The sequence below is a fragment of the Benincasa hispida genome, chromosome 5 (assembly GCF_027475165.1).
Source record: "Benincasa hispida cultivar pf3 chromosome 5, pf3_genome.v1.1, whole genome shotgun sequence".
NCBI classification, from domain to species: Eukaryota; Viridiplantae; Streptophyta; class Magnoliopsida; order Cucurbitales; family Cucurbitaceae; genus Benincasa; species Benincasa hispida.
Genome location: NC_143482.1, coordinates 436,399 through 460,474, shown reverse-complemented (window position 1 = coordinate 460,474; position 24,076 = coordinate 436,399). Strand labels below are relative to the sequence as shown.

Here is a 24,076-nt window from a genome sequence, read left to right as displayed (position 1 = left end):
CTTGCCAGAGAAAGATTTCAGGAGGAGAAGAACAAGAAGTGAAGAAAGTGCAGACGAGGTAGAATCACGGATTAATCAGGGCCCGAGGTGAAAATTGGAAGCTCTAGGCCAAACTATAAGGAATTTTTGGCTGAAATTTTAAGGTAAGAAATTAACTCAATACTAAACAAGTTTGTAGAAGGATATTTTTCTTCAAAAGAGGTCTAGATTTTGAGTTAGAATTTTTGAAGTTGTAACAGAGAATCTATGCATAAGCAAACAGCTGTTTGAGAAGAACAAGCAAACAGCTCACCATGGAGAGTTATAGCGAGATATGGAGAATGAGGATCTCACTTATGAAGGAAATCTTGCTAATTTTATGCTGAGGATCTCGATCTAGAAGGAAATCTCACTAGAAATTGGGCTGAATCTCGCTGGTAAGGTTAGTATCGCTAGGATGAAAGTTTGCCAGGAAAAGCTTGATCTCGCTCATAAGAAAGAATTCACTCATGATGAGTATCTCGCTAGTAAAGCTGTCTTTGATGATTAAAGTTCCATTGGTAATTGAACTATTTGAGGTATTTTGCTAAGAATTCTAAGTAGTTAACCGAGAATTATGTCCTTTCAGACCAAGAAGAGCTAAAAGAGGCGTATAACCCGTTAAGAGGCCAACGAGCTATGAGTGACTATGTGATAATTTAATGTTTTAATGATTTAGAAACTATGAATTCTTTGAAGTTATTTCTCATGCTAAGTGTTTTAAATGAGGTGCCAAGCAACATATGTTTGAAGTTATTTCTCATGCTAAGGAAAGCATGTTTTCCATGGAAATTGACACAATTTAAATATGTTATCTTGTCCAAATACTTTCAACATGTTTTAGTAACTCCGTTTTCATGATGAACTAGTATGATGATTTGAGCACTAAGCCTTAGTGTTCAACTAAATGTTTGTGACTAGTTATATGACGGATACTGAAAGACAATAAGAAAGTATCCTAGCTAAGTATCTAAGGTACAACGGTACTGATGTACTATGCTTTAAATGCCTAAGGTTGTCAAAGTACATGCGTTGGTATTTCTAAACATAATGAAGAGGGATACTGAAGGTAGGGAAGGTATCCTAAAGAGTTTTCTATGTTATATTTGAAAACTATTCTTTTAATGCTCTTCGAGAACTTGATAGCTTAAGTGAGTTGGATATTGAAGCTAAAGAAGGTATCTGAATAAATGTACCGAAGGTGTTGACGGTACATAGAAAACATCACGTGCTCGTTGATTATACGACATCGATGGATTGAGAAAAAGGGTTCCCCCTGACTAAGGTTGACGTTGAGGGATTGAGCAAAAGGGTTCTTCCCGACTAAGGTTGATGTTGAGGGATTGAGCAAAAGGGTTCTCCCCGACTAAGGTTGACGTTGAGAGTTAGATCTAGTAGTTCACTCTCAACTAAGGATAAAGGGAAGTCGAAGTATGGGTCTCCTAGGATATATACCAGCAAAGGGAGGCCGAAGTATGGGTCTCTTAGCTGTAACAGATGTTGGGAGTTAGAGTGATGTATGCTTGTTCTCAACTAAGGAATAATGATGTTTAATGGTGGTTTTAAAGGTTTTGTGTACACGTTTGCTTGGTACATTTTAGTTCTAGTATTATGTTTTCAAGCTTTCCGTTTAAGCATGAGATTTATGTTTTTATTAAGTCACTCACTGGGCTTCTAGCTCACGTTTTCAAATGTTTTCCTTTTCAGGTAGCGGTCAGATTCCTCAAGGTTGATCCTGCTGTTGTTTGCCACTGAAAAGCCCGGCTTGTTCAGAAGAACTTAGGTTGATGGCTTGTTTATGTACACTTTGTTAGGAATGTTTTGGGCCATTTGTGAATATTTTTCCGTAGATGTTATGTCATGGTTGTATGCATGTGTTTATGTATCTTTGTAGAACCTTAAGGGAGGCTTGCTGTATGCATATACTACTAATGTGTTAAACAGGTTGGTATTTAGATTAGAAGGCTTTGGTGGTGGGTACTGGAAATAGGGTTAGTAACTACCACAGTAATATCCTCATCCAAATTAAAAGGGTAATCTGGGAGGGGGTGTGACGATTAATCTAGGATCGTTGGAGCCCATGATCTGTAGGTCCGCGAGGTCACCCTACTAGCTCGTAATAGACTAGCTCTAAAATAGCATGATAAATTATTTTGAAACATTCAAATTAGAATTAAGGGAATTAGTAATTATATGAGAAATAACTACATGCTTAATTTGAGAATTAAATGGAATAAGAGAATCTATATATTTAAATATGATTTAAATATATAAAGATGGCTATGTATAAAAATTAATTTAATATTTGATATTAAATTAATTAGTTTTATTTAAAAATTAATTTATGAAATTAATTTTATTTTTCAGTTTTTAAATCAAAATGGATTTTAAAATCAAGGTTTGATTTTTGAAATTAAATTGAGAAATAGAAAAACAAAACACAAAATGGAAAAATCGTTTTTCCATTATCCATCATTTAGTTGCTCACACAAACAGCATTCACTTTGCCTTCTTTTTCTCCAAGCATGAGCTGCAACTCATACAACTCTTTCCCTTGCATGTTGATCTGCAATATAATGAAGAGTTTGGAGTAAATTTTGGGCATGCAATCAAGAGAGAATTTTAGAGAAAATTCGGGTTGAAGAAATGGTTCTTCAATAAGATTGCTGTTGTGAGCTTTTCCCCTTCATCCTTTGATTCATGCTTGTTTTGAGTCCCACAACTCAATCTAGAGCACTAAGAGAATAGAAGGGAAGATCTTGAGGTAGTGTGCAACAAGATTTGGAGAACATAGCAGCTGGAGAATGAGCTTTGAAGAAGTTCTACAAGAGGTATGTCTTGAAACTCACTTGTTTTCTACAAGAGCATGCTTTATATTTTGCCAAAATTAGTGAATTAGAGTGCTTAAATGATCCTTGTACTTCGACTGTTGCTGATAATTCCTACACCTTCTGCATCTTCTTAGTCTCGGGTGTGGTATTGGAACATTTACCTAAATAAAATTTATCACCTTTAGCGATCGGGATATCTCTTGGTGCACAAACTTTCGTGCCAAATTTACTCAAAAAATTTTCAATGTAGTTCTTTTGTGATAATCTCAAAATACCTAAAGAATGATCTCGTAGTATTTCAATTCCTAATACAAAAGAAGCATCACCAAGATTCTTCATCTCAAAATTCCTTTTGAGAAATCTCTAAGTGTCATGCAATAAACGTACATCATTACTTGCTATAAGTATGTCATCGACATATAACACCAGAAAGATTGATTTACTCCTACTGAACTTGTGATATACACAATCTTCCACTATATTCACCTCAAAATCAAATGAGGTTATCACTTCATGGAATTTGTAATACCATTGACGAGAAGCTTGCTTCGGACCGTAGATGGATTTCTTTAATTTGCACACCATAGACTTTGAATTACCAGACACAAAGTATTTGAGTTGTACCACATAAATCATCTCATCGATGTTCCCATTGAGAAACATAGTTTTTACATCCATATGGTGTAGCTCTAAATCAAAGTGAGCTACCAGTGCCATGATTACCCTAAAAGAGTCTTTCGATGAAACCAGAGAGAAAGTCTCTTTGTATCAATGCCTTCCTTTTGAGTAAAACCCTTTGCAACAAGACGAGTCTTATATCTTTCGATATTACCATGTAAATTCCCTTTGGTTTTAAATATCCATTTACAACCTATGGGTTTCACTTCTGATGGCAGTTCGACAAGTTTCCAAACGCCATTCTCTTTCATAGATTTTATTTCCTCTTCCATAGCACTCATCCACTTTGAGAGTTAGAACTTTGTAAAGCTTGTTGGAAGTTGATTGGATCATCTTCCATTATGCCCACATGATCCTAATGTTCTTGAAGAAACAAAATATAATCATCTAGAAATGCACTTCTTCACTCTCTAGTAGATCTTCTTAGTGGCACTTTTCGAGGTTGTTGAGTTGGAACTTCAGGTTCAACAACGGGGATTTCAATGTTGTCTTGTTCTATAATTGGTTCAATAGTGAAGTAGGAATTGGAGTGTGAACATCATTTATAACCACATGAGGAGAAGAAACTAATTCCTCTTCAAAGATAACTTTCCTTATGTTATCTTTCCCACCAAACTCAACATCCTCAAGGAATCTAGCATTTCCTATCTCAAACAATGATATAGAGGTGGCATCATAAAACTTAAAACCCCGACAGCGCTCAGAATACCGAACAAAATAGTAGCTAATAGTTCTTGAGTCCAATTTTCTTTCATTAGGTCTGTAAGGCCTAGCCTCAGCTGGACAACCCCAGATGTAAAGATGCCTAATACTAGGCTTCTTTCCTGTCCACAACTCATAAGGGGTTCTAGTTACTGCTTTATTAGGTACTCTATTAAAGATATATATTGTAGTCTTTAGTACCTCACCCTAGAAGGATTCTGGTACAGAAGAATGACTAATGATACTTCTTACCATATCCTTAAGTGTTCTATTCCGCCTTTCCGCAACACCATTCATGTTGGGTTTGCCCGACATAGTGTATTGCGGGACGATTCCACATCCCTCTAGGCATTTAGCAAAGGGCTTTAGACGTTATTCATCTGGTCCATCATATCTACCGTAATATTTACCACCACGATCAAATTTGACAACTTTAATTTTCTTTCCAAGTTGAAGTTCAACTTCAGCTTTGAAAGACTTGAAAATGTCCAAAGATTGAGACTTTTGATGAATTAAATATAGGTACCCATATCTTGAATAGTCGTCTATGAACGTAATAAAATATTGTTGTCCATTCCAAGAGGTCGTAGGGAATGGAATATAAATGTTTGTATGTATTAGTTCTAAGACGTATGAGCATCTATTGGCACCTAATTTTCTTATGTTTGTCTGTTTTTCCTTAATACATTCCACACAAACGTTGAAGTTATTTAAATCAAGAGAATCAAGAATTCCATCTGACACAAGTCTATGAATTCCTTGTTTAGAGATATGACCTAAACGCTTATGCCATAACATAGCAGAATTCTCATTTAATTTACGCTTTGTACCACATGAATTAGATCACAAGATCTTGTTAAATGAAGCAAAAAAATCAAGCATATATAGACTATCAATTAAAGAACCAGTACCAATAAGCTTATAATCTTGAAAAAGACTAATTTTATTGTTTTCAAAAGAACAAGAAAAACCAAATTTGTCCAAACTCAAAATAAAAACTAAATTTTGTCTAAATGATAATACAATAAAAGTCTCATTCAGATCCAAATAACAACCAATTTTTAAATGTAATCTAAAATTCCCAATAACTTTAACTGGAATTACTTTGCCATCTCCCACATAGATGAATCTTTCAGCATCATTTGGCGGAATAGAACACTTAAGGATATGATGAATCTTTCATCATATATAGATATATGATGAATCTTTCATCATATATAGATATATGATGAATCTTTCATCATATATCTATATATGAGATCAAAATAAAAAAAAGTTAAATCATCTTGCTTCTGCTATAGGTTTTTAAATTTCAAATTTGTTAATTAAAATTTTAATATCTTAAGGTATTAGTTTGGAGTCGATTTCAATTTAGTTTGTATGATATGGTTAAATCTTTTAATTTTTTACTATATTGTCTGCTGTCGATTTGAAAATTTATCTTCTTTTTTTTTTTTTTTCGATCTTAACTCAAGCTAGAATGTCAAAGAGAGTGTCGCTCAATTGATATTTGTAACTGTGATTGACTATAAAGTCTGTGGTTCGAATCTCTCATCTCCTATTATTATACTACTACTAATAATAAAACAAAAAAAGAGCTAGAACTATACTCTAGGTATATATATAATAAAATTAAATCCTAGAACTCTAGTCAAAGTCAATTAGTTCAATCAATTAAATAAAAAACACTAATTCTGTGTAAATAAAAAAAATCCCCGTTCAAAAATACATTAAAAAAACAGCAAATAAATAGTAATATTTGATCAAACCATAAAGTAATTAAATTGAAACTCTTCAGACTGATATCAAACTAAAATTAAGTCAAATATGCATGTTTCAAATCAAACTTTAGAACTAAATACAAATACTAAGAATGCTTAAAATTTGAGAAATGATTTGAAACGTTTATATCTTGTTTACAAGGAAAGGAACAAAAAAAATTTTGTTGAAAGGTTTGCAGAAAATGAAAAGAAATTATCAAGATGATGCAACGCAACTAAATTATTTTGTTCAAATGTTTGCGGAAAAGAAAAGAAAAACAATTTGGGTTTATAAACCATTTAGAACCCTTTTAAGAGTATAGTTTTTATATCTAAAGGACACACTAACCCTAAGGTCATTAGGATTTCGACGAAAATAATTTCAAAATTCAAGATTTGAAATTAAAAAATATATATTTTATATTTTTATTTGTGAACCGAGTTGATTTGAAATCACGGAAAATCTGATTAAATTATTAGATAATTAAATTTCAAGATTAAATAGGAGAAGTCTAAGGTCAACTCCCTCTATAATACATAAATTCTACACTCAAACTCTCTACCTTTCACATTCTCTAACTCTTTTAAATTGACTTAAGTATCGGAATGTGGGTGGCAAGTACCACATCGATGGTATTCTCTTATAAGTCGAATGTATTTCTCCTGTTTGAATTTTGACATCAACATAAATTTTTAACTCTTCAATCCTTTTCGAGAAGTAAATAATTATAAAATATTTTACATGAAATAACAAATGTGAAATACAAAAACATTTTATTCAATTAAAACTCAAATGTCATCTTTATGGTGAAAAAACAACAATATTTCTAAATTCAAAAAATATATCCTTATAATTATATATAAATATAAATATAAAAATTAACATTATCTTTGTCAAATATATATATATATAAATAAAACTAAATATTATCTCCTTTTTCATATATTTTTATTTAAATATAATTAAAGAAGGCCCTTAGGACGGTTTAGTTCTTCCTTGATAGTCGAATCGAATAAAATGAAAAAAACGATAAAAACGCCGTTGCCGGGGATCGAACCCGGGTCACCCGCGTGACAGGCGGGAATACTTACCACTATACTACAACGACTTGTTTGTTATATGAGAAAAACAGTTTTGAATTATATATAAATATATAGACTAAAAGGTAAGTTAAAAGAATGGAGATGCGGGGTATCGATCCCCGTACCTCTCGCATGCTAAGCGAGCGCTCTACCATCTGAGCTACATCCCCCGACAACGTTCAGCAGGACAATTATAATTTATATATAATATATATGAATCAAGTAAAATTATTTATTTTTATTATAGATGATAAATAAACCTTATTATAATATCCACAGACACCATCCAAATTTCTCTCGAGACGACCAAGGAGTACCCCACAAAGTTGGATGAAAATATATGGTTTTGCTCGATATGCAAAATTATTAAATTCTCATTAGAGCTTTATAAAAAAAAAAAAAAAATTGGTAAAGATGAGGAAAATTGTTAAACTATTTGCAAAAAAAATAGTTTCTTTCTTATCCATACAAAAAACCGATAAATATAAAGTTATTCAAAAAGTCACTTTAGCTTGTGATCATCAAAGAGATGCAATCAAGAATAAATATAAAGTTATTCAAAAAGTCACTTTAACCTAACCCAACCCTTATATTTTGGATTAGATAGTCTGAATTGTTTGGGTTGTCAGGTTATTTGAACACCCCTACCAATCACTTCCCACTTTCTTTTTCATTTCTCTATCTTTCCTTTTGTTGTTGTCGCATTGCCATCCGCTTCCTCCATTTTCTTTCTTAATTTCTCTCTTTCCTCTCTCTCTCGCCTCTTCTTCTCCCATCAATACCTCATCTCACTTCTCCATTTAATCTTCCTCTCGCCTTCCCCCTTCTCCATTTTATCTTCTTCCAGCCTTCTCCCACCACCAGTTTAATCTCATCGTTGCTAAGTCAAAATCTATCGACTTTCTTCCACTGGCACCATGCTTGTTTAAATCTCCTCCATCTATATCACTCATGGTATAGGTAGATTTTATTCATTGATTTTTCATCTCACTCTTGATCTCGATCTCTCTGGCCATTCACCCTTTGAACTCCACCTCTCTCTTTTGGTCTAAAATCACAAGGGAAAAAAAAGAAAAAACAAGAAAAACAAAATCTCAATTAAAGTCCAACCAAACCAATTTGAACCGATTCGAACCGAAACTAGTTGGTTCGGTTTTAGATGGAAATCGAGGTAACTTTCAGAATTTTCGGTTTATAATATTTCAAAACCGATAGATTCGCTTCGGTAGCTAATTTTGAAAAATCGAACGAAATCGAACAGACCAAATGTCATATATATATATATATATTATATTATTTTAATTCTCTTAATATATATCTTCTTATTTGAATCTCATTCAAATGAGATATATGTCATTTTATTTAGGATATTTGTAATGTAGAGCAGAATAAGAAAAAAAATATAAAAATATATCACATTTTTAAAATATTTGCAAATATGGATGAGTTGACTAGTCAATCTTTGATTTTTTTTTTTTTTAATTTCTAATTTCGCTCTCCCTTGTCTTATTTTGTTGTACAACTTTTTTTTAGTCTTTTTATTTTATTTCTCTTATTCGATTTTTGCTTCTTCCCTCCCTATTTTTATTTTTTCATTTTATTTTCTTTCTTAGTTTTTGCTTCTTCTCCTTTTTTTTTTTTAATTTTATTCTTTCATTTATCCGATTTTTGCTTCTTTTCTTTATTTTTTTATTTTCTTTCATTTCCTTCTTTTTTCCTTTCTTTTGTTTTCATTTTTTTTCATTTTCTTTTCTTTCTTCAGTTTTTTATTATTCTTTTTTTTTCTTTCTTCAGCTCTTACTTATTCCCTTTTTAATTTTTATTTTCTTCCATTTCTCCGATTTTTGCTTCTTCTCTTATCTTTTTTTATTATTTTATTTTCTTGTCTTTCTCTGATTTTTTGCTTCTTCTCTTTCTTTTTCTTTTTCTTTTTTAGTTTTTCTTTCATTTTTTCGGTTTTTGCTTCATTTTTTCTATTTAATTCTCTTTCTTTTTCTTCAGTTTTTGCTTTTCTCTTTCTCTTATTTTTAAACTTTTTCTTTCCTTTGTTTGAATTTTTTCTTCTTCCCCTTTTTTTCACAAGAATTATGAGGCTGAGTTCCATACGCATGACTTGAAAGTATTCAATTCATAAGTGACTTAACACCAACAAATCAATCATCAAGTTTGATTATTATAACAAATAATAAACATAAATAGCAAATGAAAGTCTATCAGTGATAGCCACTAATATTTTCTATCATTGATAGCTTAATCTTTGATTATATTTTCGTAGTTAATAGCCACTTGTAGAAATCTATCATTGATAGCTAACTTACTGAATTTAATTAATAAAGTTGAATCTCGAACTAAAATGTAAGTGGAATGCCTAGAAGTTATCACTAATAGAATGTTTATCAGTGATAGAAGCTATCATCGAAAAGAAAAGAGACTTATAAATGTTTGGGAAGGACAAGAAAGGGTCAAAAAGGTGTTCAGTGGTTATGATTGATAGAAGCTACTACTAATAGCATGTTACCAATGATAGGAACTAATACTAATAGCATGTTATCGATGATAGAAGTTATCCGATAACATGTTATCGGTGATAGAAGCTACCACTGATAGCACGTTATCAGTGATAGAGAACTATCACTGATAGCATGATATCAATGAGATCGTTGATAACATTTTATTAGTGATTTATAAGTGAAAGAAGCTATCACTGATAACCACAATATGAGTGATGTTAGTGATATCGGTGATAAAACTTAAGTGATATCTATATATAGAGTTTCTTTCAGAGGTGATAGCCAGTTATAGAAATATATCATTAATAGCCTTAAGTGTTAATATTTCAAGGTTGATTCTAATTGATGAAAGTCTATCAGTGATAATGACTGATAGCTGCTATCAGTGATAGCCATGATAAAAGATTATTAGTGATAACCACTATGGTAATCAAAGTTGTTGGTCTTCTTTCAAAATTGATCACTATTTATAAATCTATCATTGATAGCCACTGATAGCCTTAAGTAGTAATATTTCAACATTGATTCCAATTGATGAAAGTGAATCAATGATAGCTAATAATAATTGATAGCAAATTAAAAGTTAATATTTCAAGATTGTATTAATTTTTCTAAAATTGAAAGCTATCGCTGATAGAAACTATCATCGATAGCAATTGATAGAAGCTATCAACGATAGTAGCTGATAGAACCTATCAGTGGTCATCACTAATAGCTGCTATCATAGCAGCTATCAGTGGTTATTATTGATAGTGTTAGCTTTTAATTTGAGAAAACTGGGAAGAAGCGAAAAAAATGGTGGCTAGGCATGGGTTTTTTAGTCTTTTACCATTTTTTGATCTATATATGCAATTATTTTATTCTTGTACTACATAGTCTATTATTTTAGGCTTAAATTCTATTTATGCAACTAGCCATTTTATTTAATGTATCTTAATACATTAATAATTTTGTTTAATATTTAATGTATCAAATACAAAATATATGTTCCCACCTTATTTTATATATAAAATATATTAAATATTAATTTGAACAAACAAATTTTATTTCAATAAAGTTGGCCCGTAATTGTTCCTATAAGCTAGCAAGAGGATCTGATGAACTCATAGATTATAAGCTTTAATGTCAAACTTATTAATTAAACTTTTTAGTTAATTAATTTTCATTCATTATGTATTAACTCACTCTGTAGGACAAGTTTTCATGGATATAGTCATTACAAACAAGTCAATCCTTTACGAGTTATTCATATTTAAAACATGTCAAAATGAGCATAACTCAACTAGTATAATATTTGCGCTATCAACCTCAAAGTGAGAGGTTCAATTCTCCATCTCATAAATTGTCAAAAAAAAAGAGTCAAATGTCCACTTTAATTCAATAATTACATTATTGCACCATAAGTACCACCCATCCTCAAATGAACAATATGTTTATGATCCAATCATAAACCAAGTTCCTTCGAGCCAGTGAGAGGGTGGGGGTCCCATTACTCAAATATTGAAATCAATAGTTAAGGAAACTACTCATCTACTTTTCCTATATGATAAGAAGTGAATTTCATTTGATGAAATTACATTTCAAGCTCCCTATTTGGTCAAATCCAAAAAATAGTAGGGTTATTGAATTGGTTACTAGGGTCATTCTCACTCATGAAAATCAATGGATGAACCCTTAAAGGCTGGGGTTCATAACTAACTTAAGATTGAGATCTAGTCACATATGATCATCTTGTAAAAGAATTTTGCGGTTCAATCTTATACAAACACATTATATAGGATACCTCCACATGAACGATTTAGATCAAATTGTTTGTAACAATCACGAAGTGAGTTGTATCCATAGTGTCACTAGGATAAGACGTCCAACCTTATCCATATACTATAAACCCTTTAAGTTATTTCTTGAAAATGATTCACCTGTATGTCAACTACATATTTTTCAAGATTGCACTTAATAGCCTGGTGTTACTACAATTTGATCGACTTATTTTATTACAGGAAAAACTTGGGCATCATGTCATGTAATGTGTATTGCTTGTGTCGTGCAATATGTGCTATCTCTTGCAGGTTATGTCTAGAGATTTTTTTCCTTATCGGTTGGAGTGTTTAGTGCAAATTCACTAATCTACTTTCTCTTTACGTAGAATACTGAAGAGGGAGTCTATCAGTTAAGTTCCTCGTGTAATTGTTTAACTCTTTATATAGTGAGATTTCTTTACATCGGGTACACTGCCCCCTAGAGTAGGTGACAATGCATTGAACTGAGTTTCCAATCCTTATGTCTATCTATTTTTTTTTTCTCATTGTTTATTATTAAGTTATTTAATCTATGAGTTATATTGTTACAACATCGTGCTTAACTTATATGTATTTAGTAGGAGTGCAATAAAAAATCAAAAAATTGAAAAATAGAAAAATCAAACCAAACCAAACTGAATCATTGATTTGGTTTTTTAGTATAAACTTGGACATCTTAGTTTGTATTTGAAAAAAAAAACCAAGAATTCTTGGTTTGGATCAGCTGGAAAAATCAATCAAAACCGAACAAACTAAAGATATATACCTTAAAGATAAATGCTAACCGTAGGTACCTTTTAGTATTTTAATTATTGTGGTGCATGCATATTTAGTATTTAGAAAAAGGACCAAATATCATGGTGCATGTAAAATTATTATGATGTATGTATGCTTGTTATTTAGAAAAATGAAGAAAAAGTCAAATTTCAATCTCTAAAAAAATAAAATAGTCGAATTTTAATTTGAAAATAGCAAAGAGTCCTATTAAAAAAAAGTAAAAATACAAATACAAAATTAGAAGAGAAAAAGAAAAAACTAAGAACCTCATAAGATTGTTTCTTTCTTGGAAACAATCTAATATCATGACTTAGCAAGAAACAAAATTATGTTTCTTTATCTACTATAGAAGCCGAATACATTGCAACAGATATTAGTTGTACTCAATTGATGTGGATAAAACAAATGTTCAAAGAATATGATGTTCCATAAGAGACCATGACTCTTTATTGTGACAATTTTAGTGCAATCAACATTTTGAAGAATCTGGTTCAACACTATCAAACCAAACACATTGATATTCGACATTACTTCATTTGTGATCTAGTTGAAAATAAGCAAATTGTGCTTGAACATGTTCAGACAAAGATTAGCTCACAAATATTTTTACAAAAGCCTTGGATGTAGCCCAATTTGAAGCCTTAAGGGCAAGTTTGGGGCTTTGTAAAATTAATTCATCTTAACTATTTTGTACTATTGGCAATTGGGCCTTGATTGACAAGCCCGTTATTGAAAAGTTGTTGACAACTGATAACTTGTAGAAATACAAGTTATTGTGGCTCAAAAGTTGGAACAATTAGGGTCTTTAATGATAAAATCTCAACATTTTTAGAGAAAATGCATGGAATTACTCGAACACTATCAAACTCATGCAAAAGAATGTTTATTGCTAAAATACTGCGACACTAATGCATGATATTGCAGGATCTCAACAAAAGGCTAACGCATGATTAAGAAAAGTGTCGCAGGCAAAGTCTAATGCATGGGGCATGCGTCGGAGGGATTCAATGCAAGAAAGATTCGTTGATTCAGGCTGTTTGTGTCAAATCACCACTTGCAAGCATGGGCACCTGCAACGGGGGCGTTTGAAAAGAATATGAGTGTCAGGCGACTGACCAGGGTATGGAATTTAATGCTGCCCATCATCAAGTTGGAGAAGACCGACACCTATAAATAGAAGAAATCCCACCAGAACTCTCTCCGAGTTTTAAGTCCCAGTTAGATAGTGGAGCTTAGATTAGAATCTTAGATCTTTAGAGCTGTGTTGTGGTGCCGAGAAGAACAAGAGGGAAGAGAACCACCACCATCGCCTATCAAGAAGCGGAGGAAGTTGAGCTCGAGAGAAACATTTCTTTCAATTCTTACACAAGTGGTTGTACACGACTAGAATTGAGCCAAAGAGGACAAGATATTATACTCTGCAGCTTGACTCCTTCATTTCATCTTACTTATCGCTTTCATCTTCTCATTTTTATTAAGTATTGGTTTTGTAAAGACAATCAATTTCTTTATAAATTCACATATTTAATCTATCATACTTTGCCATTGTTTATTTCTTGTTTAAGTTGGATGCATCTATGACTTCATGCAAATTTCCATTTCGAACGCTTAAGGCAACTAAATCAATTGGTAAAAGCATCTTTAGCTTAAACTATTCGAGAGAATAAGTAAGCCAACATCAAGTTAGAAACGCTTAGTACATCTAGAGATAGATGCACTGGTGTTTTATTGCATCTTGTGTTTGACGCATACATCCTAGAGATAGGTATTGTATGATATTCGTATTGAGAAGTGTCGAATAGAGTCTAACGCATAAACGGAGATAAACAAGCCATCTCATTCGCATCATATTCTTGTTTGTGTACATCCAACTTAGATTGATGCATATCACTTGCATTAAACTCCATTTTCACACGACCCATCATTCTCTACTCGACCCTTTTGTATCGTCTTGCACACACACACAATAGCTTAGTGTAAATAACTAGTTTCTCTATACACTTAGGATATCTCTACAACAATTACAACATAAGGTCTGCGTTATCTTTAATCTAAATCCCTGAGTTTGACCTTGGACTTACCAGGAACCTAAGTTGGATTTATACTTGGATCTGATTTAGGAAAACTTGAACATCAATAGAGGAGTGTCATGCGTCCTGTTGCACATCACTAACGCATCAATGTGTTACTAACGTATCATAAATGCATCAACGCATCATTCATAATTACACTTATTTTTTAAATTATTTTATACAATACACTCCTAAGCTCGAATCACAAAATCAACGAACAACAACCCACATTTATGCTAATAATGTGATTATTTTAAATTTGAAATTAAATAGCTGGCTATTATTTATTGAGGTGTCAAACCCTCTTGATGTATTTCTTCAACTTCTCACCCACGTTTGGAAAATTTCTTTGAGTTATTCTCCTTGGCTTTGTCATTGTATAATGGTGAATACTCGGAAAAAAGTCAGTGTTCCTAATTCAAAGATCGTCCATTTCAAAGAAAAAAAAACCAAAAGAAGGTTGTTGAAGATGATGATCCAACAACAACAACCAATGCATATCATGTTCACATGCGAGGGTTTCATTTTCCCTCAAAAGCCAAACTTGTTGCTTCGTGTTCAGTTAAATGAAAGAGATCAAATGCCTCTTCTTCTGTCACTTCTAAGAGGAAAGTTGACTTGGTTTTTACAACCACTCTTAATATCACTGATTTGGTGGGATCAGGTAAAACTATTATGTCCTAGTCTTCTAGGCCATAACCAAGAATCATTATGCAAAGCCGATAAACATTTATTATTAATAGGACAATCATTCAAATCAATAGTATAAACATTTTCATCTCTATTTCCAACAAATATAACTTTTCTATCACTAGCATTTTCGACGATGCAATTCTTTTTATCAAACACGACTCTAAAGCCTTTATCACACAATTGACTAATAATAAGTAAATCATGATTCAAACCATCAACCAATAGTACATTTTCAATTAAAATAGAAGATTCATTACCTATACTACCTTTACCAATTATTTTACCTTTCTTGTTGTCACCAAAAGTTACAAGACCTCCATCCCTTTTGGAGAGAGAGACAAACACGGATGGGTCTCCCGTCATGTGCCTCGAGCAACCACTATCCAAGTACCACCTGTTTTTCTTAGAGGCTTTCAAACAAACCTACAAACACAAATGTTCAAGTTTGATTCTTTGGTACCCACACTTATTTGGGTCCTAGATGGTTAGCATTGACAAACTTGGGAATCCATTTCATTTTTGCATAGACATTTAAGGCATTGGATTTAGACAAGTAACAAGAATAAGTTGTATGTCCAAACTTGCCACATGAGAAACAAACAACATTATACAAAGATTTACCTCTTACAACAAATTTATGCACTCTACTTTTCTTGGAGAAATTATTCCTTGGAGCATTGTGAAACTTTGCCCTTTGAGAAAAATTTCTTCTTGGAGAAGTAGTATGAGCATATTTCAATTTAAAACACTTAGGTCTAATATGGCCTTCAACACCACAATAATGACATATAGGCACAAAGTTAGATTTAACATGCTTAGACACAGCCTTAGGTATATTAAGCGTACGCATATTATGAGATGCTTTAACAAAGATAGTTTTAGAACTTGAAGGAGTAGAATATTCATCGATATAACCTAAACCTCTTTTATCACCAAAAGGCTTGCCTACTTCAATTATCTTGTCTAATCTTTGAGCACCCATTGTCAACTTTTTAATAGATTCTTTAGCCTTATCAAGTTCTTACAAAGCACTAAATTCCTTTTCTTTGAGTAATTTAATCAAATTATCTTTTTCACAACTATCATGCTCAAGAAATTTAACTTTGTCAAGCAAGGCATTTTTCTCATTACAATCAAAAGCATGCTTATCACAAGAGATATTCATTTCATCAATATGCATAGCATCATGCTCATTCTCTTTTATGCAAGAAATTTCTTCAAGTAAAGACTTATTTTTACTAGATAAAACATTGTATTCCTTTTTAAGCACAACATACTTAGAACTAAGTTTTTCTAAATCATTTTGCATATTTTCAAAAGCTTCAAACAATTCATTATAAGAAAGAGGTTCTAGAGTTACCTCATCATTTTGTTCATCCTCTTTGTCACTATGAGCCATGAAGCAAAAATTGGCCACTTCTTCATTATCACTCTCACTTTCGCTTTCATCACTATCATCCGAAGTAGCTTTCATTGTTTTCTTCTTGGGTTTCTTGGATGATTTGAGAAGAGGGCAATCGGTTCTAATATGACCCGGCTTCTTGCATTCATAGCATATTACCTCATCCTTTTTTCTCTTTTCACCTTTTGACTCTTTTTGGTTGGAAAGATGCTTCTTGAATTGCTTCTTTCTCTTGATGAAGTTCTTATACTTACGTGAAAGATAGGCAACATCATCTTCATCAAGGTCATCTTCATATTGGGAGTCAACTTCTAAAGAGATGGTCTTTAAAGCTATACTCTTTTCTTTCTTTTTCTTCTCATCCTCCATATTTTTCTTGATCTTTTATCTCATGCGTCAACAACGAGCCCATGAGTTCATCAATGGAGAGAGATTTGAGATCCTTTGCCTCTTGAATGGCGGTGACTTTAGGCTCCCATTGTTTAGGCAAAGACCACAATAGCTTCTTTATCTTCTCAAGATTTGAGTATTTTTTCCCAAGTCCTTCTAAAGCATTGACAATGTTAGTAAACCTAAAAAACATATCGGAAATAGCTTCATTTTCATCAATTTTAAACATTTCATATTGATGAACTAACATGTCAATCTTTGATTCTTTTACTTGACTAGTTCCTTCATGAGTAATTTGAGATTCTAATCTTGATTGCATCTCTTCGATGATCACAAGCTAAAGTGACTTTTTGAATAACTTTATATTTATCGGTTTTTGTATGGATAAGAAAGAAACTATTTTTTTTTTTGCAAATAGTTTAACAATTTTCCTCATCTTTACCAATTTTTTTTTTTTATATAAAGCTCTAACTGAGAATTTAATAATTTTGCATATCGAGCAAAACCATATATTTTCATCCAACTTTGTGGGGTACTCCTTGGTCGTCTTGAGAGAAATTTGGATGGTGTCTGTGGATATTATAATAAGGTTTATTTATCATCTATAATAAAAATAAATAATTTTACTTGATTCATATATATTATATATAAATTATAATTGTCATGCTGAATGTTGTCAGGGGATGTAGCTCAGATGGTAGAGCGCTCGCTTAGCATGCGAGAGGTACGGGGATCGATACCCCGCATCTCCATTCTTTTTACTTACCTTTTAGTCTATATATTTATATCTAATTCAAAACTGTTTTTCTCATCTAACAAACAAGTCGTTGTAGTATAGTGGTAAGTATTCCCGCCTGTCACGCGGGTGACCCGGGTTCGATCCCCGGCAACGGCGCTCTTTTACCGTTTTTTAATTTTGTTATTTTTTAAATCCTCCATTTTTCTTTCAAAGGAGTTTTGAAGGCTGGGCCTGAGCGTGAGGATTTACGGCGGGGGAAGAACCGAAGGGCTAGGCCCTAGGCTTCTTTATCCCTTTTTTTTAATATGTTTAGTTTTATATTTATATATAAATTATAAAGATTTATTTTTAAATAATTATTTTATTTGAATTTAGACATTTCGTAAATTTTTTATTCTCGTTTTTACAACAAATATGATATGTGAGATTTAATTGAATAAGTTGATTGGTTTTGATTAAATAAAATACTTTTGTATTTGACCTTTGTTATTTCATATTAAAATATTTTATAATTATTAATATAAGTTCTCGAAGAAGGTAAAAGAATAAAATGTTATTGTGATGCCAAAATTGAAATAAGGGAATATACCTGACCTTTACGTGACACCAATAGCGAAAGAATGTGGCTTGCAAGAGGGAAAACCTGCATATTAATGTAGTGCTTACTACACACACTTTGATGCATAAGTTAATGTGAAAGAATGTGGAAGCTTATAAGTTTGAGAATAGAATTCAAATTATCTTAGATGGAGGAGCTACAATGATATATCTGTAGAGGGAGTTGATTTAACATCCCTTGTTTTTAATCAAAATCCAATTATTTGGTAGCCTAATCAAATTTTTTGTGGAATTCCCTGACTCGGGGGAATGCACAATACGCTTTGTGCGAAAGTTGGGCTCTTATGCCTCAAAGGCCAAGGGAGAGATTAGCCAAAAGACTCAATTCCTGCCTCGAGGGTCACCTGAGCTCCTCAACCTCGACTCCAAGGTTGAGCCCAAGGGGAAGATTGGCCCAAAAGCCCAAGTTCTCTTCCTTTAGCTCAACATGCCATGTCTTGACCCTAGTTTAAATTCTTTTTTTCTTGTATTTTAGATTTATTCTTTTAGTCTAAAATTACCTATAACATGTTATAGTTATACCACTCATTTCTTTGGCTATCCAAATAAGAAAACTTAATTTAAGTGGGTTCAAAACTATTTGGTTATACAAATAAGAACCTAAAATATTTAATAATTGATGGGGGATCATATCCAACATATATTCCTAACCTCCTTTGAGATATTAGTGCGTTGTGGTGGAGCAATTGGAATATATACTACACATCCAAAAATTCTCAAATGGGAAATATTTGGCTCATGACCATAAGCTAATTGTAATGACGAGTACTTATGATAAACTACTGGTCTAATGTGTACAAGTGATGTTGCATGCAAAATAGCATGTCCCCATACAGATGAAGGAAGCTTAGCTTTCATAAGTAATGGTCTTGCAATTAATTACGAACGTTTTATGAATGATTCTGCTAAACCATTTTGTGTATGAACATGAGCTACAGGATGTTAAACACTTATCCCAATTGACATACAATAATTATCAAAAGCTTGGGATGTAAATTCACCAGCATTATTAAGACAAATGGTCTTAATTGTATAATGAGTAAATTGTGCTCTTAACTTAATTATTTGAGCAAGTAATCTTGCAAATGCAAGATTTCGACTTGATAATAAGCATATGTATGACCATCTGCTGGATGCATCTATTAATATCATAAAATATCTAAACGGTCCACTTTGTGGGTTAATGGGTTCACATATATCACCATAAATTCGTTCTAAAAATGCAGGTGATTCAATCCCCACTTTAGATGGTGATGGTCTAATTATTAATTTTCCTTGAGAGCAAGCATCACATGATAATTCATTAGATTGAAGAATCTTCTAGTTTTTTAATAGGTGTCCATTTGAATTTTCAATAATTCTCCTTATCATTATAGATCCTGGATGAAGCAATCGGTCATACTAAATTGTAAATATGTTTGGATTCATGAACTTTAGGTTCATTATTGCATATGTTTCAATTACTCGTATATGAGTATAATACAATACAGAAGATAAAGCAGACAATTCTTCTAATATACGTTTTTCATTTGAGACAGTGGATATGATATATAGATATTCTACATTATTATTACTATTAGTCTCAATAAGATAACCATTGCAACGTATATCTTTCAAACTTAGAAGATTTCTCTTTGATTGACTAGAGAACAATACATTGTCAATTGTAAATTTTGTTCCTCTAGGGAAAATAATATTTGATTTTCCAAAACCTTCGATCAAGTTTGCAGAACCTGATATTGTATTTACTTTTGCTTTCAGCATTGTCAATTTGGAAAAGTATTTTTTATTTGTAAGTATTGTATGTGTAGTTTCACTATCTGCCAGACATAAATCTTCTTTGCTCATTTTTGAATCACCCTATATATAAAAATGATCCATGTTTCTTCAGTAAAAGAAAATATTACAATAAGAAAAACAACATTTAAAATATACAAAAGTTAAAAAAAAAATAAAAACAACAACAACAACAACAACAACAAAAAAAAAAAACATAGAAACACTTGATGTGTCATCAATTGTGTCAATCTTCTCTTCAGGAGACTCAAACAAGTTTGCCACATCCAAATTTGTCATATGGGATGAGTCAAATATGTCATTATCCTGGTATGTAAATTTTGTTTCTATATTTTTCTCTTTTTCCTTCAAGAAGGCTTGATAGAGGTCAACTGAGTGTTTTGACGTACGACAGGTACGTGGCCAATGCCCAATCATTCCGCATCGGAAGCATTTATTTTTCAACATTCTTTGAACTTTTATCTTGTGGAGCTTTTCCTTTGTGACCATCATTTTATGTGGTTCTTTTGAAATTTAAATGATTAGAACGACCACCACGAAAATAATAATTATTTCTTCCTCTACCACGGTCACGACTTAGACCATGATTATTATTAAAATTCATAGCATTCACTTCAGGAAATAGTGTTGTTCCAGTTGGTCAAGATTCGTGATTTTTTATCAATAACCCATTATTTTGTGCAGCCATGAGAAGACATGAAATTAATTTAGAATACTGTTTAAAACTTTTCTCTCAATATTGTTGCTGTAAGAGCATATTCGAGACATGAAATGTAGAAAATGTCTTCTCTAACATATCAACATCAGTAATTCTCTCTGCATGACAAAAATTTTGAACTGATTTTAAATAATGTGGAGTGGTAATCACTTACTGATTTGAAATCTTGTAGCCTCAAGTGCATCCAATCATAACAAGTTTTAAGAAGAATAACTATTTTTTGATATCCCTCTTTTAAATTTTTTCACAAGATACGACGATCTTTTATTGTAAGATACTTCATTCTCAGTCCCTCTGGATATGATGACGAAAGAAAATTATAGCTTTTGCTTTATCCTGACTGGATATCATATTTTCTTCTTTAATAGTCTCCCCAAGATTCATAGCATCCAAGTGGATTTCGGCATCAAGTACCCATGACAAATAATTATTGTCGTTAATATCAAGGGCAACAAATTCTATTTTTGTGAGATTTGTCATGACAACATATCATAAAATATTTTACTTATGTTAGAAATTTAATAGATATTGAATATGCAAAATAACATTAAATTTACTAATTATAACGAAGAGAGAAAAACCGACATACCTTTAGAACTTACCTTTAGCGGAAAAAACGACAAGAGCTCGTGCTGATAATGTGTTTTGAAATTTGGGAGCACAACAGAATATGAATATGGAAAAATATAATAATAAATAAATATAATAATAATATATAATATAATAAATAGGAAAAGGATATAAACTAATAAATATATATAGATATAAAATAAACAACTTAAATAAAATAAAGAAATAAAGAAAATATGAAAATCACAAAATTTTCTCAAATTTTTCTAAAAGTTTGGATTTCTCACCAATCTTTTTCCATCCTACAAAATTGACCACTATTTATAGAAGAATTGGCATGTAGGATGTGGCTATTAGGACACTAACCATGTATAAATTTATGACACATGGAGTAACACGTTTAAGAATGCATGGTCCTTTTTAGGATGGGCATCTATATTGTATAATATTTATATTATGGTGAACTTTCTTTTTCTTTTTTAAATTTATTTATTTGGCTTTTTCTTTAAAGAAGAATCCCCGATGGGAGGGAAAAGAGATAAAAACACATGACACTTTAATAAAGACCCTATATTTCAATTATGTCGACCTTTTCTATTATCTTCATAAATGTTTAAGTGGGTTGGTTAATTACACAAAAATTAGTATCAAATTACTGATTTTTTTTAAATAATATTTTTTTAATAAATAATGACAAAAATAGGGTTGGAGGGAAACAATTTCTAAGAATAGGTGTTTTGGGAAAGTATTGACAAAATTAGGGTAGTGGAATTGTATACCGGGTACACGATTTCCATGTGGCGTACTCGTGTACTCAGTACACGAGTACTATTTAATCCAGTCAGCTGACCACATCGGCTGACTGGTTGACCGGTCAAGCGAACTCATGTACCTGGTACACGATTTGCTTATAATTTTTTTTTTTTTTAAGTTTGTTGACTATTGTTTTTTTAATTGTTAAACTTAATTATTAAACTTAATTCCTTCATTATTAAACTTAATTATATATTTAATCTACAATGAAAACATCTTGCATTCATATTAAAAAAAAATCATGATATTAAAGAATATTTACAATTAGTTCTTTAATTTACAATTTGAAAATGATACAATGTGAGATTTAAAAACAACCCCCCTGGCCTTTACTCCTCACGGGGGTTGTCTTCGTGTCCCTCTAAATTAGGTTCACCCCATTTTCGCTATCGTCTACGACGAATACATCTTCAATCAGCAACATTGAGTCGTCTTGTTTGTTGAATAATATCTTCTATGTTGACCAATGTTTGCTAACACATTGAACCCAATTCTGGTAAGTTGTTCTGCACTGAATATTGTTGAACATCGCCGATAAAATTATTCTATACAGTAAAAAAAATAACTATTAGACAATATTCATATCATACATATGGAAAATATTTGACCTTACCATGCAGTAATAGTAAGCGCCGTTAGGTGAGATAAATCGCCTCATGATCGAGTTGTACCAACGAAAGTAGTCATCTGATAAAGCTGACCCATTTGTTAATTCTCCTTGTGCACAACGATCATGTCGTCCATGCTAGCAGGATAAATATTTCGCATGGATTCGACCACAGTCTTGGTTGTGCTTACCTCTTAAATTGATCTGGTGTAGTGCTGGGAGTGTATAGGACAACGAAGGTATCGTTTGTCGCAGACCAAACTGTCTTAGCACACGATCTGGATAATGTCACTCTACTATATGGAAGCATCTCTTTTACAAATTGTATATCGCACTTTTTGGCTTGCTTCTCTCCAATCCATTTCATTATGAATGCGTGTACTTTTTGGCCGACCTTGTTCTCTTAATAAGTCCGCATTTAGACGAACTTCTGTAAATGATAATTCTGGCCAATAATCTGGGTGCTGAATTGGATGGAAGCGGTCTCATTCATCAATAAGTGGTAGGTATGTCATATGTATGTAATTACAAACTGCAATTACATGAGAGCATGGAATCTTGAATGATTGCCACTTATTGCAAGAACATGTCCCTTCTTTCAAGCTTAAAACTTGGGTGTGCTGTCCTTTGTAGGAAGAAATCATACTTATGCTAGTTTGTACTTTGAAAGTTTGACTTTCCCTGTCAATGGATGTCACCGTATGTGCCGATGTTCGTTTTTCCCACCTCTTCAATTTTTTAGGGCATATTCTGTATATATGTCCCCACGATCGAGTGCTTCACTGATTTCTTGTCTCCGGCGTTCAAAATATAATATTGTGCGATAGAATGTTAGTCTAACCAAAGAAGTAATTGGTAACATTCTAACACCTTTGAAAACACCGTTCATGCATTCAGGTGCATTGCTGGTCATCCACCCATAGTGGTACCCACCGTCATGTGACTTTGTCCATTTTTCCAAGTCAATGTCTAAAATAAATTCAAGACATTCAGGGTGCAATTGTTTCAATTCTTTCATGCACCGAATGAACTTACGCCTTTGATGTTGATTTCCGGCCTTAAACACCAAATTTTTTAGTTGTTTCGATTTATATTTTGTATTGAAATTACTGACAACATGGCGAAGATAATATCGGTAATACGCTCTGGGTTCACTCCAACCAATTTCTTCATTATTAATTGCAGCAAGAATGTCCTTATGTCTGTCAGAAATCAAGCATATACCCTCTCTTTGGTAACATATTCACGCAATGCCCACAAAAACCATGACCAATTGGACGAATTCTCACCTTCTACGATAGCAAAAGTAAGGGAAAATATATGTCTGTTTGCATCAATAGATAAGGTTGTCAATAATTTTCCTTTATACTTTCCGTAGATATGAGTTCCATCAATCTGGATTAATGACCTACAATGGTTGAACCCTTCTCTTGCACGATCAAAAGACCAAAAAACTCGTCCAAAAATAGTCTTACCTGACACATCAGAGGGAAGGAAAA

General features: G+C 32.3%; 4 non-coding genes across 4 annotated transcripts; 2 read left to right on the top strand and 2 right to left on the bottom strand.

Moving 5' to 3' along the window:
• Window positions 1-7,026: 7,026 nt before the first annotated feature.
• Window positions 7,027-7,098, bottom strand: TRNAD-GUC (transfer RNA aspartic acid (anticodon GUC)). The gene has a single exon. It is a non-coding gene; the product is annotated as a tRNA-Asp (tRNA).
• Window positions 7,099-7,169: 71 nt separating this feature from the next.
• On the bottom strand, window positions 7,170-7,242 carry TRNAA-AGC (transfer RNA alanine (anticodon AGC)). Its single transcript has one exon. It is a non-coding gene; the product is annotated as a tRNA-Ala (tRNA).
• A 10,152-nt stretch (window positions 7,243-17,394) lies between these two features.
• Window positions 17,395-17,467, top strand: TRNAA-AGC (transfer RNA alanine (anticodon AGC)). The gene has a single exon. It is a non-coding gene; the product is annotated as a tRNA-Ala (tRNA).
• A 71-nt stretch (window positions 17,468-17,538) lies between these two features.
• TRNAD-GUC (transfer RNA aspartic acid (anticodon GUC)) lies at window positions 17,539-17,610 on the top strand. Its single transcript has one exon. It is a non-coding gene; the product is annotated as a tRNA-Asp (tRNA).
• Window positions 17,611-24,076: the final 6,466 nt, after the last annotated feature.